General features: G+C 48.8%; 1 long non-coding RNA gene across 3 annotated transcripts in view; it reads left to right on the top strand.

The window, feature by feature from the left end:
- The first annotated feature begins 776 nt into the window (after window positions 1-776).
- The window catches only part of LOC142503952 (uncharacterized), a 58311-nt gene continuing 45271 nt past the window's right edge, over window positions 777-13816 (top strand). For all 3 annotated transcript variants that reach the window (XR_012804143.1, XR_012804144.1, XR_012804145.1), the window contains exon 1: window positions 777-935. This is a non-coding gene — a long non-coding RNA (uncharacterized LOC142503952). The remainder of the gene's footprint in view (window positions 936-13816) is intronic.

Consider the following 13816-nt stretch of genomic DNA (forward strand, 5'->3'; position numbering starts at 1 on the left):
CTCCTCTACTCTACCCCCCCTCTCCATATATTCAGGGTTGCCACCTTCTGTTGAAGACTAACCCGGAGACTTTTTGTAATAAACATTTTTACATTTATTTATCTTACCGACATAATTTTCCCCTGCAAGGTCCGGTCAGCATGGCTCCGCGACGTCAAATGGCGCGCGTTACCATGACAAAGTGGCGTCACAGTGCCACGACAATGGGACGTCTTATGGCGCCGAGGCATCATGTGATGCCCCGTTGTCATGGCAACATAATGCCGGGGGGTGCCGTGACGTCAAGTAGTATCCCATTGTCATGGCAACGCGGTGCCATTTGACGATGCGCAGCCATGTTGACCAGATTTGCAGGGGGAGATGTCGAGAGATGCCACCGCACGGAGATTTTTCGGATAAACCCATAGCCCGGAGATAAGTGGGCAAAACCCGCAGTCTCTGGGTCAAACCCGGAGAGGTGGCAACCCTGCAAGTATTTCTCTTCCCCCCTCTGTATCTCACTCTTCCCCCCTCTTTTTTTCACTCACTCTCCCCCCTCTCACTCCCGCACCTCCCTCTTCCACCCCCTCTCCTCTCACCCTCTCCCCCTATCACTTAATTACCTCCTCACACACAATCCCCCTACACCTGTGCAACTCCCCCACAATACCCCCCCAACACAAAATTCCTCTCTCCCATGCTGCGCCTCCCTCTCTGTGAGGATGTGCCTCTCTTCCGCCGGCGCATTGGGAGATGAGACTGCCCGGAAGTCGCGCTCAGCTTCCGGCGTACACCGGCAGTAGAGAGGCCTGGCATAGCAGAGACGGGCCTGCAGCAGTTTGGGGAAAACTGGGGCCTGGTAGCAAGCAGAGTCCCAGCAGACAGACGCAGAAGTTGGGCCTGACAAGGCCCCACGCTGCCGCCGGGCCTTGGATGCGCCCCGGCTCTCCCTCCCTGTTGGTGACCCTGCTTCTTTACTCCCCGTAACTTACTTGGTCTCTCGTGATCATAATAATTTTTGCGTTACCGTATGTGTACAAAAAGAGCTTGCTGGGGTTCTGTGTGTTGTTTGTTGCTGTATGTCTGCAATGTTACAAGCCGGTTAGCGAATACGGCGTAAACTCAGGGAAAATGACACCTCTCTGTTATTGGCTAATAGTGTTATTTTCACTGATTAGTGTAACATCAGCAGTACAACAACCTTTTGTGATGCTTTGATTTTCCATCCACAATGAGTCCGTTGAGCATAGAAGGGACATTATTAAGCACACAAACAGAGCATATAATACCTTTAGAATGATGTGAGAATATAAAAGGACAAAAAGATTGCCAACGCCTGGAATATCACATTAGCCCCACTCTTTCTAATGTATTATTTAATATTCTTTTCCTCTCACAACCCAGAAATGCTCCATTTTTGTGCCTTTGAACAGACCCGTTGACAAAACGCAGTAATACGCACTGTTATACCTATTCACACACTCTGATATCCGAAACAAAAGTCATTGGAATAAATGACAGTTTGATCAAATCTTTCCTACAGCCACAGAGCTCATTAAGGTGGTTTCCCGTGAGCATACCGGCACGTGGACAGGTTCCCTGCAGTGTTTAGCCATATTGCCTAATTTCAGAGTATTTCTACCACATTATAGGGGTGGTTTGCTAAAGTCTCCTGGCTGTAAAACAGGGGGGAAACCAGTGAGAAATGCACCAGCTTGATCAAAAGAAACACTCCCTTTGCTTTCTATGGGAATCCTTTCCTGCCGTTCCTTGCCTTTAAGGCTGTCCATGGACTAGCCCCCCTTTACCTTCAGAACGGCCTAATCAGTAACACCTCAAATCGCCCCTGAACTGCTTGAGCTTCGGTTTAAGGTCAATAAAGCTGGAAGAGGAGCTTTACCAAGAACAGCCCCAAGACTGTTGAATAAGCTTCCTGCTGCAATAAGTAATCAGGAAACTTTACTTCCATTCAGAAAGGAATTAAAAACCTTCCTTTTTACACATAGCCTGGCAAACAGAACCCGATACCCTGGCAGCCATCTTTCCTACTCCTGGGGGAAGGGAGGGACAGATGGGCGGTGCTGAGCAAAGGGGAGGGCCCTTCTGTCCCGCAGGTGAGGAGGGATAGGTGGGGGTGGCAGTCAGGGAAGGGGAGGGCCCATCTTGCCTGCAGTAAGAGAACTGTAGGATTGCCGGCAGGGATGCTGGGCCCCTTGCCTGGCCGTGCCCGGGACAGAAGTCCCTGCTGTAACCCCTCCCCCCCCCCTGTCGGCGGCCCTGTCCAAACTGACCCCGCGGACTATACAGGACTTTTGCTAGGAACTTCTTCTTCTTGGAGATTTATTTGTACCAGTACTGGTCATGATCTTTGTATATCGACTTTTGTGTGCAATATTGTTACTGCCTTTCCATCTGATGATGTGGTTTATACCTCGGAGGACGGGAGCTTGATGTAACGCTGCAGTGGTCAGTTTCATGATAGATAATGTTGTCTTTCTTTTATAAACTGCCTTTCCCCAGAGCTGTTCCTCTTTGTTTACTGGTATTTATGTCTATGCACATTTGTGCTTTTCTTGCCTGCCTGTTTATTGTCTTCTGGGGAATTTGGTTGGGTTTTTGCTTTATTTCTTTTTCATTTTTTTATGGTTTAACTTGGAAGAGTATTTCTTGCCTTTATGCCTTTTCAATATTTATATCAAATAGGATATTTTATGAAGTTGGTTTCATGCGTGTGTTGCATTGTTATATATATATATATATTTTTTGTTTTGTATTTTTCTTTTTATTTACCATTTTATTTATAAAATGATTTACCAGAAAATAATACACTGAGAGTTACCTCTCGTTTTCAAGTATGTCCTGTGCACAGACTTATAAAGATAATAATAATAATAATAATAATAATAATAATAACTTTTATTTATGTAGCACTTTTTTCCCAAAAGTGCTTCATAGTTACAAAAAGGAAAAAGAAGACATTTAACGTTATAAAAGAGGCCAAACACAAAGAAAGATACAATACAGGATGGGACGGTACTGTAACTATTAAATGCCGGACAGGTTGTTGTTCATTAATTAAATGCCTGGGTAAACAGTTAGGTCTGAGCCTGTTTGTATAGATTCCCAGAGAGGGGCCTCCGGAACTGCATGAGGCAGACTGTTCCTGAGAGTGGGAGCAGCGTGGCTAAAAGCTCGGGCGCCAAAGGAAGTATATAAGGGGCCGGGGAAAGGGAAGATTGTCCCGCCAAAGGAAGTGAAGGGAATGATGAGGACTGTTATATGTGAGTGAGTTAAAGTGAGTGAATGGAAGTGTAGGGAACTAGAAGCTCTTGCAGATAGCTAGGACCCTGGTCATGTTGAGCTTTGAATGTCAACAAGCCGATCTTGAAATAAATGTGCCATTTTACAGGTAGCCATTGCAGAGAACGGAGAACAGGTGTCATGTGGCAAGAACAGGTCTGATTAGTTAACAACCTGGCCGCAGTACTCTGCACCAGCTGCAGGTGGCGCAGCTCTTTTTCCGGAAGACCCAGGTAGAGTGCATTGCCGTAGTCTAGGTGTGCATGGACAATAAACATCATTACACCTTATATTTACAGACATTTCATGAAGTTAAAGATAATATATGTTATGGGCGTATGGAGCAGTTACAGACAAGATTAAAATGTGAGATACCTGAAGTCTTGAAAGAACCTAAACTGGTGGCGGCTGTGAGAGTCTCCGGTAGATTGTTCCAGACGAGAGGTGCATGGTAACAGGAGGAGAGTCCGGATACTTTGTTGAACCTTGGGACCGTGAGCAGTCTTTTGGAGTCAGATCTCAGGTGATAAGTGCTGCATGTGGTAGGGGTGAGGAGCTTGCCGAGATGGGTGCAGACACATCTTAGCATCTTGCAATAGGGTCTTAGTTGGTCCTTCATTCTTTGTTTCTGCTTCTTTAATGTTATGTTAGTTAAGTTAGACATTCAACTCCAGCTTCTGGGGTTACCATGGTAACTTTGAGACTGCACTGGGCTCTGCGGAGGGATCCATTTTATCCTCCCAGACACTTCATATGTCACACGCTTCTATCTCCGGAGCATCAGATTTGTAAAAATAAAATGTTTCAAAAGGTATGGAAATTTCTCTTACAAAAAAATGCAAAAATAACAGCAGCGCGAGCTGCCGCTTTCATGCATATAGGAAACCTTTCAGTAACCGTAGATATCATACAGCCCATCCAAGTGTAGGCTCCATAGAATAGTAGTGTCAACATGGCCCTTATTCTTTCAAATGATTTACCTTTTTACACCCCCATATAACCCATCTAACTTAATACATATTCCTTCTCTCTCTTTTCTCTTTCCTTCTCCTGTGCCCTCTGGAATGTCAGCTCTCTGAATAACAAGGCTCTAGTTGTACATGACCTTTTCTGCTCTCGCTCCCTTCACCTCTTTGCTCTAACAGTGTAAGGGTTCCAGTCCAGGGTTTTACTTGAACCTGCCCTTACGTGGCTGTTGTGGCCATCTTGGTTCCTGGAAAATCTCTCCCTGGACTTTGTGATTGGCTGCACCTCTTCCTGGGCTTAAATTGCAACCTGAGCCTGCCTTGTGGGGGGCCTGCTGTGCAGCTCTGAACCTATTGGCTCTCCCTACTATTTAGGGTCTGCCTCTTCTACCAGGAGGGGGCTGAGCATAATCCCTTGTGACCTGTGCTTGTCATAAGAATGTCTGCTTGCCCTGAGGCCTACCCTGTTTCCTGAGACCTCCTTTGTGCCGACACCAGCCTGTGACTCCGACCATCGCTCCTGTGCCGCCTGCCTTGACCCCAGCCTGTGTCCTGACTTTGCACCTTTGCCACCTGCCTAGCCCTCTGCCTGGATCACAGCTACGAGTACTCTGTGCCTTGCTCTGTCTTTGATCCTATTTGTCTTGCTGGTGTTTGGATTCCTGCTGGAACCTGACAACCCCTGCCTGTCACCTGCATCGACCTCGAAACTGTACCGGACACTCCCTGCATCCGAGGCCTCTGATCCCAGGCCAAGGTCGGTGTATCACTTCCCACCTCTGCTCTGCGGGTCCGTATCCTGGTTGCAGCCAACAATGTTAGAAACAGAAACCTGGCTCTCAACATGACTGAATATCTGAAAACTGGGGAGCGCTTGCGGATCACGTGTACAGTAGGTTTATGTAAAAGATTTAAAATAAAATAGTGTAGCCAATTCGTCAAAAGGTATAAAGTGAAAAAAAAAAACACTTTCACTTTATACCTTTTGACGAATTGGCTACACTATTATTCGTGTTTTTATCTTTTACAGAAACCTACATGTGATCTGCAAGCGCTCCCCAGTTTTTGGATATCCAGGCTGCTTTTTCGGAACCAGAGGACGGCCCACAAGGGGTTATTTGAGCTGCTGCTTCAAACACTTGTACCTTAAAAACACTTTTTCACGGGGGCGTGTCGATGACGTCACACAGGACGGTCGGCTGAAGGAAGAGCTCCAGAGACCCTTCCGACTAAACTCTAATTTGCAGGAGTTTTAGCCCACTAAAAAACTTCCCAAAACCCACAAATAAATCCCCAAACCTGTCAAGATGACATCTAAGGGGAAAAACCCCTCAACCCAGGGAGTGGGTAACTTCTTTACGCCCGCAAAGCGGCCCGCTGAGGCGGGAAGTAAGAGGCAAGATGGCGCCCAGACCCCAGGCAAGAGAGGCAAACAAGGCCCCCATGACCCATCAAGCCCCGCTGAGACCACCCTACCCGTGGACGGAGGCATTACTAAGGAATATCTGGAGGGGTTACTCACCAAGCTCCAGTGTTCCCTGCAAACCAACATAAAAGAGGCTGTGGCAGAGATCAGGCAGGACATCCATGGTCTGCAGGAGCGAGCAACCACGCTGGAGACCAGGCTAGATGAGGCCTTACACCACCAATCTGAAGCAGACGATGAAATAATTCGCCTGGGCCACGAGATAAACGCTTTAAAAGACAGCCAGGAAGACCAGGAGAATAGGGATCGCCGCCAGAACTTGCGCATCCGCGGCATCCCTGAGGCTGTATTGCCCTCGCACCTGCGGGACTATCTGTCTGGCTTCTTCCTCCTCCTCTGCCCCGAGCTTGAACCGCGGGACCTGGAGATGGCCCCTGCTCTGAGGACCCTAACCGTCGGCGGGACGCGATCGTGCGCCTACACAGCTATTCAGCTAAAGAAAGGCTGATTACAGCAAGCAGAGGGAAGAGCACGGTCGCATTCCGAGGCGAGCAGCTGCAGGTCTACAATGACCTGTCCAAGCGGACCGTGGACCGCCGCAAAGCCCTCCGCCCTTTGACTCTACTCCTCCGTGAGAAGGGGATAACCTACAAATGGGGGTTCCCCTTCAAGCTGGTGGTCTCCCATAAGGGCAAATTCCTCACGCTGCGACACCCCGAGGATATGGAGCACCTTGCCAAAGTCCTGGGACTCCCGCTAGAGCCCTTCCAGTCGGAACACCTACCGGATGGCCAGCCACGAGAAAGAGATGACATCCCCGTACGAACATCAGAGAGGATCGCGGGACAAAGACAGTCCCGGGAAAAATAAAGGACTACCCAGTACAACACACGGCCCACACATGCGGAACCCTTAACTCGCACATTATAATAACATGCAAAACAACACCTAAAGGGAAAATATGTACCCCCCAAAATGGCGACGGGAGCACCCATACCTCCACACGTGGCCACTCCTCTGTCCAGAGATCGCTGAAGACTGCGTCCGGACACAGGTCCAGTACCAAACCCCAGCCACTTCAAAGAAACCACAGCGACTGCGGGACCCCGAAAAGCTGATTCCGGTACCTCACAGAGGATCATGGCTCCCACCCAGACGAACATCGCTTCAAACTCCAAGGATCCCTCAAGATGGCGACGGGTGAGTCCATTCCTCCCCACGTGGATCTTCTTCGCCCCGCGGCTGCCTGGATACCTCCGCAAGATGGCGTCGGGGGAGGACTCATACCAACGAGACGCTCCCCGCCGCCCTAGACGAGCACTGGTTGACGTCATCAGAAGGCGCAACAGGTTCCCGCTTCGACGATGGAATCACCAGAGCAGGACTACGGCTGTCCGCGAGGATCATCAGGCTCCACCCAACGTCTACCTTCCGGTCGTCCCTTCCCCGCCCACGCCTGGTCCCTGGTTCCCGATCCCGGTCCCCCCAGCACTCTCTCCCCCCGCGCCCGCGGGGAGTCCTGGCAGCATGCCTCCCCTTGCCCACGACACCCAGACCCCTGCCCTCCCCCCCCACCCCCCCACGCAAGAACCCGGACAGCACAAACCTGGGCTGACACCTAGCAGACGATCACTGGAAGACCGGGTTTGTACAGCTGATGCACTTCAACGCACCCACCACTGAGAGACTTACCCTCACAGCACATTAATCTAGATGTGGCCCCTACCTCCCCCCCTCCTCCTCCCCTCCCCATCCCCCTTGCCTCCCCCCCCCCTCCCTTCCCCTTTCCTCCTCCCCCCCGCCCTCCCCTCTCCCCCCTCTCCTCCCCTACTCCCCCTATCACTACCTTCCTCCCCCCCCCTTCCTCCTCACCTCCACTCCCCCGTCCCCCTTGCCTCCCCCCCCTCCCTCCCTTCCCCTCTCCCCCTCCCCCCTCCCCCCTTTTTCCTCCCCTACCCCCTCCCTCACTACCTCCCTTCCCCCCCCCCCCTTCCCTCCCTTCATGTACCTACCCCCCCCCTCTACGAAAGCTGCCCCACCTACACAGACGTGGAGCACTCCCATGCTAAACCACCCTGGAACTCACCTGCTCTGCAGGAGCCAAAGAGATGCTAGTTTTCTCTCCGCAATGTATAGGAATTTGTATATGTCTAATTAGACTAACAATGCACACACTATGTTTGCTTGATATGTGGTATATTGCATGAATTGTATCTGTTGCAGAATATGTATGCGAAATGCCTCTTCACCTCCCCCACCCCCTACCCCCCCCCTACCCACCCACCCCCAACCCCCCCCCCCCAGTACACCCCCCCCTGCCTCCCCACCCCCCCCAGCCCCCTCTCTCCTTCCCTCTCCCCAGCCCACTCCCCTACCCCTACAATCAATCTCCCCCCCACCCCCTCCTTCCCCACCCACGGATCACCTCCCTGTTGAGACACACTTGATTCTCGCCGCTCCAAGGAAGCCCAAGAGCGAGCTGCTTTTGCTCAATACTGCATATAACCAAACTGTCTAGATCTGTATACACACTGCCCACCTAGTACGAGGTACAATGTTTGTAATGAACATCATGCAGGAAATATGTCCGAGTTGTTCTCCCCCCCTTTCACCCCTGGTCTCCCCCCCCAACCCCCTCTCTCCCCACATCCCACACCCCTTTTCCCCCCCCCCTCCTCCCCTAATCCCTCCCCCCCTCCCCCTCCCTTTCCCTTCTTTTCACCCCAAGGAACACTCCACGGAGGAGACACACCCGAACCTCACCACCCCAGGAGAGCCCAAGAGATCACAGGTTCATTCTAACCTTGTATACACCTAACCGAACTGTCAATGTACACATTATGATCGCCTGATATGCAGTATAGAAGCCGTGTGCACATTAAGCGGGTTCTGTCCATGAACTGTCCCCTTCCCCACCTACACTTGAACCAAACCCCCCCCCCCCCTTCCTGCCCCCCTAGAATATTCGCCCCCACTTACCCCCCCTCCCTCCCCCCTCCACCCACTCACCCCCCCCCCTACCACCCACCCTCAGTACTGGGCCACCCAGCGCCTGCCCCCTCCCCCCCCCCCAACCCCCCACAACGCCCACACAGGATAGTAGTCCAACTATCTGGGACACCCACGAGTTAGATGTTTCGGCAGTAACTCCCAATAGCTAAGGGTCTCTCCCCAGCCCACCTTTACTGGAGACTGTCGTCGGACCCGCCCCCCTAGGGTCTTAAACCACCCCAACCGGCCTGTAGGTAGATCGGTTTCAAACTTTCCAGACCCCAATAGGGTCTACCTTCCTTCCTTCCTACCCCCGCTGATCCTATCCCAGCGGATCCCCTCCCACCCTACCCTCCGCCCCATTTGGCTGGCCAGCTACCACTTTAACTCAGAGTTTACAAATAGCAAACGTCAATACCTATCAGAATGTCCCACCAAAAAGCTCTAAGGTTTATTTCCCTAAATGTCAAGGGTCTCCACAATACCAAAAAAAGACGCCTGGCCCTACAGGAGATTAAGAGGTTGGGGGGCGATGTTGTTTTCCTCCAGGAGACACACTTCTCGTCTCAGGAGCCGCCCAAAACATTCCAGCATACGTATCCGTTGAGCTACTTCTCTTCATACAGTAGTAAACGCAGAGGGGTTGCCATTCTGATTCGTCAGGGCACCCCATTTAATCTAACTAAAATCCAGGCAGATCCAGAGGGAAGATTTATTGTGGTCTACGGTTATGTCTGAGGCTCGGCAATCGCCCTTATTAACCTATATGCCCCAAACGAGAACCAGACAGATTTCTTAAAAACAGTTCTGTATGAAATTGACCCCCAATGCCTATCATCGCTACTTATTGCAGGCGATCTAAATATGGCTCTCAACCCCAAAGAAGATAAATCTAGCCTCCCAGGGCGACAACACTCCACCCAGTCACAAAGACTGGGGAAAAAATTCAAGGACATTATGGGGGACTTTTCTCTTTTGGACATTTGGAGAACACAACATCAGGGGCAAAGGGATTATACCTTTTACTCGGCCCCTCGCCAGACATATTCCCGTATAGACTACTTCCTTGCTACCAAGAACATTCTAGAAGCCGCCTTAGATACTGACATCGGCCCAATCACGTGGTCAGATCATGCTCCTATCACCATGACCCTGTCCATTCCATTCGTGAAAACAACCTCATATTGCTGGAGACTTAACGACTCCTTACTGAATCACTCGGAGACAGTACGGGAGCTCAAAAAATCCCTTAAGGAATATTTCCGGATAAATACAGGCACTGTTGCCTCTCCAGCAAGCTTGTGGGAAGCCCATAAGGCGACAATCAGAGGACATTTCATCTCGATTGCCTCCCATCGGAAAAAAATTAAACAAACCAAAGAGCTAACAGACAAAATAATCAGCTTAGAACAACAGCATAAAAATAACCCCTCCCGGAAAATTTACAAACAGTTGACTTCCGCCAGAAGCGACTTAAGAATAATTCAAATGGACAATGTTGAAAAAGCTCTTAAATGGATGGGTCAGAGGTATTATGATAAAGGGAACAAGGCCGACAGACTTCTTGCTAGCAAGCTACGAGGCATACAAAAAAGATCACAAATAACGGCGATCCGGAATAGTGCTGGTGAGCTTCTATATAACGAAAAAAAAATTGCAGAGGAATTTACTAAATTTTACTCTAAATTATACAACCTAAGGGCTCACTCTGCTAGCCCAGACCCGAAGGAGCTATCGGCTACCATTGACTACCTAGCTGATTGCGACCTCCCCTCATTAACAGAGGAGGAAATCCTTCTCCTGAACGCTACAATAACGGCGGAAGAATTAGAAAGGGCCGTCAAGGCCTCCAAAATCTCTAAAGCACCGGGCCCTGATGGTTTCACGAATGCCTATTATAAGAAGTTTCTCCCCATTCTGTCCACCCACCTTTTACAATTGTTCAACTCATTTCTAGAAGGGTGTCCTATCCCATCTTCAATGTCGTCCGCCAATCTGGCCATAATTCTCAAAGAAGGGAAGGACCCCTCACAATGCGGAAGCTATAGACCAATCTCACTGTTGAACAATGATCTAAAACTATACAGTAAAATACTGGCGAACAGACTTAATCCAATCCTCCCGAGACTAGTACAAATGGACCAGGTCGGGTTTGTCCTGGGCCGCCAGGCCTCAGACAATACCCGTAAAATCATTAATTTAGTTGACCATGCCCATCTTACAGACTGTCACGAGAGCTTGCGACAGGCTGTAATTGTACACCAAAAAACTATATATATATAAATATATATATATACCTGGGTTTGAACTGGGACGAGACTTAGATATGATAAATATAATTTATTCCTTGATAAAGGTGAACACAACAGATTATACAATAACAGGCAAAATATAGACACTTACGTAAAAGATGAAAATAATGAAAACAGTCCCATCTGAACTGGCAGTTTCATCCAGCAATCAGGAAATCATTCAGCAAACGAAGACAAAGGATATATGGGTGGACAGCAGTTTATAAACCGTTTGTCCCTCTATCTGTAACCTTAGGTGCCGAGACGGCTACCAAATGTCCTTTGGAAGCGTTTGAAGCTCATTTTGGGACTTCCAGCTTGGGGTAGCCCCCCCCCATCAACAAACCCTTTGAAGCAAGGTGGACAGTGTGAAGAGTTCCACTTCCTCTGGTTAATTCCTTTTGTCCGTTGGGCCAAGCATAAGCAATTAGCCAAATAGTCTTTGATGATCAGGTTTGTAAATTCTAGCCTTTCCTGCTCATCACCACAGGGGTTCCTCAGACTTAACCAAAAGTTCATATTTACTGCAAATCATTGCATAACTTCCGTTCCGTAATACACACAGTCAGGTGAGATATATTACTGCATTCTGGGACACCTGACGCTCGTAGAGAGACCCATCATTATTGTAATATGAACATTAATAGAGATATTAATATCTGGCATTTAGCAGCAGGTACCTATACAGGGTTTAGTCTCCCCAAGATCGGCTTACTCCCGCCAATACACTTATGTAATTCTTAGCCGGTTCAGCCAAGGACATCTCATAGTATTCTTATATTTAATAAAGTTACTCACTTTTGATATCCTGTTGGGGGTAGCCCCCCCCCCCCTGGACCCATCAATAAAACCTTTTGAAGTGGGCTTTTGGCTTTTCGCATAACCAATTAGGTCAGTTACCTATTGATCAGGGCGATATATCACACCTCTCTGTTGATATACACTTACAGTGAATACTCATATGAGGCACCATTTGGTTCCTTACGCATTACAAAGACAGGCATTCTGCCTGTACATTAGCACACCATTAGCATTCTGCCTGTGTATTTCAAAAACTGCAAAAAGTCACTTTATCAAAAATATATGTCCCTCTTATGACAAAGTTATATTTTTAATATGTGTGTACTTGGGGGGTGACCCGGAGGCTGTACCCCAAGGCTCAGGGTCCTGGCTTACTCCGTTACCAAAATACCAGTTTTCAGGTAACTGTTTATTCAGCACTGCCTTTTGTCACCAACCTGGGTTTAAATCCCAGGACAAAATCAACTGCAGGGCAGTTTTAAAACACAGAGAACCAATATTTAGGCAAAAGCTTGCATTCCCCCATCTGCATCTATCATGTGGGGTTCTAAAACCTTCTCTTTTCACATTCAACTTCAATTAACCCTTTGAAGTCCAGATTTCCTTAAAGGACATAATACAGTGGAATTTTCTTAAACTGTAGCTCATTAACCCCTTAAGTCCCAGTGGGTGGGTTATGCAGACCCTGATCCAGCAACAACATCATTTACACCGGGGAATAAGCATTTTCATGTTATTTAACAAGGGTTAAGTCACAGTTCTGGGCCTCAGCCCAGTTAACCCCTTGTCTCCCTGGCGAGGTTAGAGGGGGGCCCTTGGGGAGTAACCCCGTTAATCCCGGGCCAAACCCTCACTATCGTCACACAGACTCACAAGCTATGTTATTAAGTTTAGATGCAGAGAAGGCATTTGACAGAATTGACTGGCTATTCCTAGACCAAACATTAAAAAAATTTGGATTCAGGGACTCTTTCCTTAAGGGTGTCCAGGCGCTCTACCAAAATCCATCCGCCTCAGTTAGACTATCAGGTGGAGGATCGGAACAAATCCACATTCGAAATGGCACCCGACAGGGTTGCCCCCTCTCCCCTCTCCTTTTCGCTCTCACGATTGAACCACTGGCGACTAAAATAAGACAAAATCCGAACATCCAAGGTATCCCCATTGCCACTGAACAATACAAAATTTCCCTATTCGCTGACGATATTATCCTGACCTTGAACAAACCCCTAACTTCCCTCCCCAACCTCCAGATGGAACTGACGGAGTTTGGAAAGGTATCAGGGTATAAAATAAACAGCGACAAATCAGAGGCCCTAAATCTTAGTCTTCCCGACCCCGTAGTCAAACTTCTTAAACTAAATTTTAGCTACCGATGGTGTCCCTCATGCATTAAATATCTGGTAATTAATGTATCTAGGCACTATCGGGACCTATATAGGGATAACTACCCAAAACTATGGGACCAGATCAAAAAAGATCTAGATCGGTGGGAAGGTTATCAGATCTCATGGATCAGGAGGATGATCTCTACCAAGATGAATATACTCCCAAGAATGCTGTACCTATTCCAGACGCTCCCAATCCAGGTCCCGGCCGCCGATCTAAAATATATACAGAATAGACTACTCCACTTCATTTGGCAGGGTAAGAGACCCAGGGTCGCCAGATCAGTCCTGATGACCACTAGATCCAGAGGAGGGTTGGGGGGTACCTGATCTATATAAATACTATCTAGCCGCTCAGCTCAGGCAGGTAGTAATGTGGAACTCAGACCCGACCCGATGTTGCTGGGTGGGAATGGAAACTCGATGTGCCAAATTGCCTTCTCTGCAAGCCTGCCTCTGGAGCCTGAACAGAGGAGATGGCCATTTACACAATCTTAAGCTACAGGCCTCACGATTCACGTGGGACACCTGGTCCAGATGCAAACATAAATTTAACCTCTCCTCCACAAACTCACAACTCACCCCCCTCGTTAATAACCCCAAATTCCCTCCAGGATGCGGATCTAAGCTGTTCGCCCACCTTCACACACGGGGTATAGAGGCGATTGCCGACGT

The sequence above is a fragment of the Ascaphus truei genome, chromosome 10, assembly GCF_040206685.1.
Source record: "Ascaphus truei isolate aAscTru1 chromosome 10, aAscTru1.hap1, whole genome shotgun sequence".
In the NCBI taxonomy this organism is placed as follows: domain Eukaryota; kingdom Metazoa; phylum Chordata; class Amphibia; order Anura; family Ascaphidae; genus Ascaphus; species Ascaphus truei.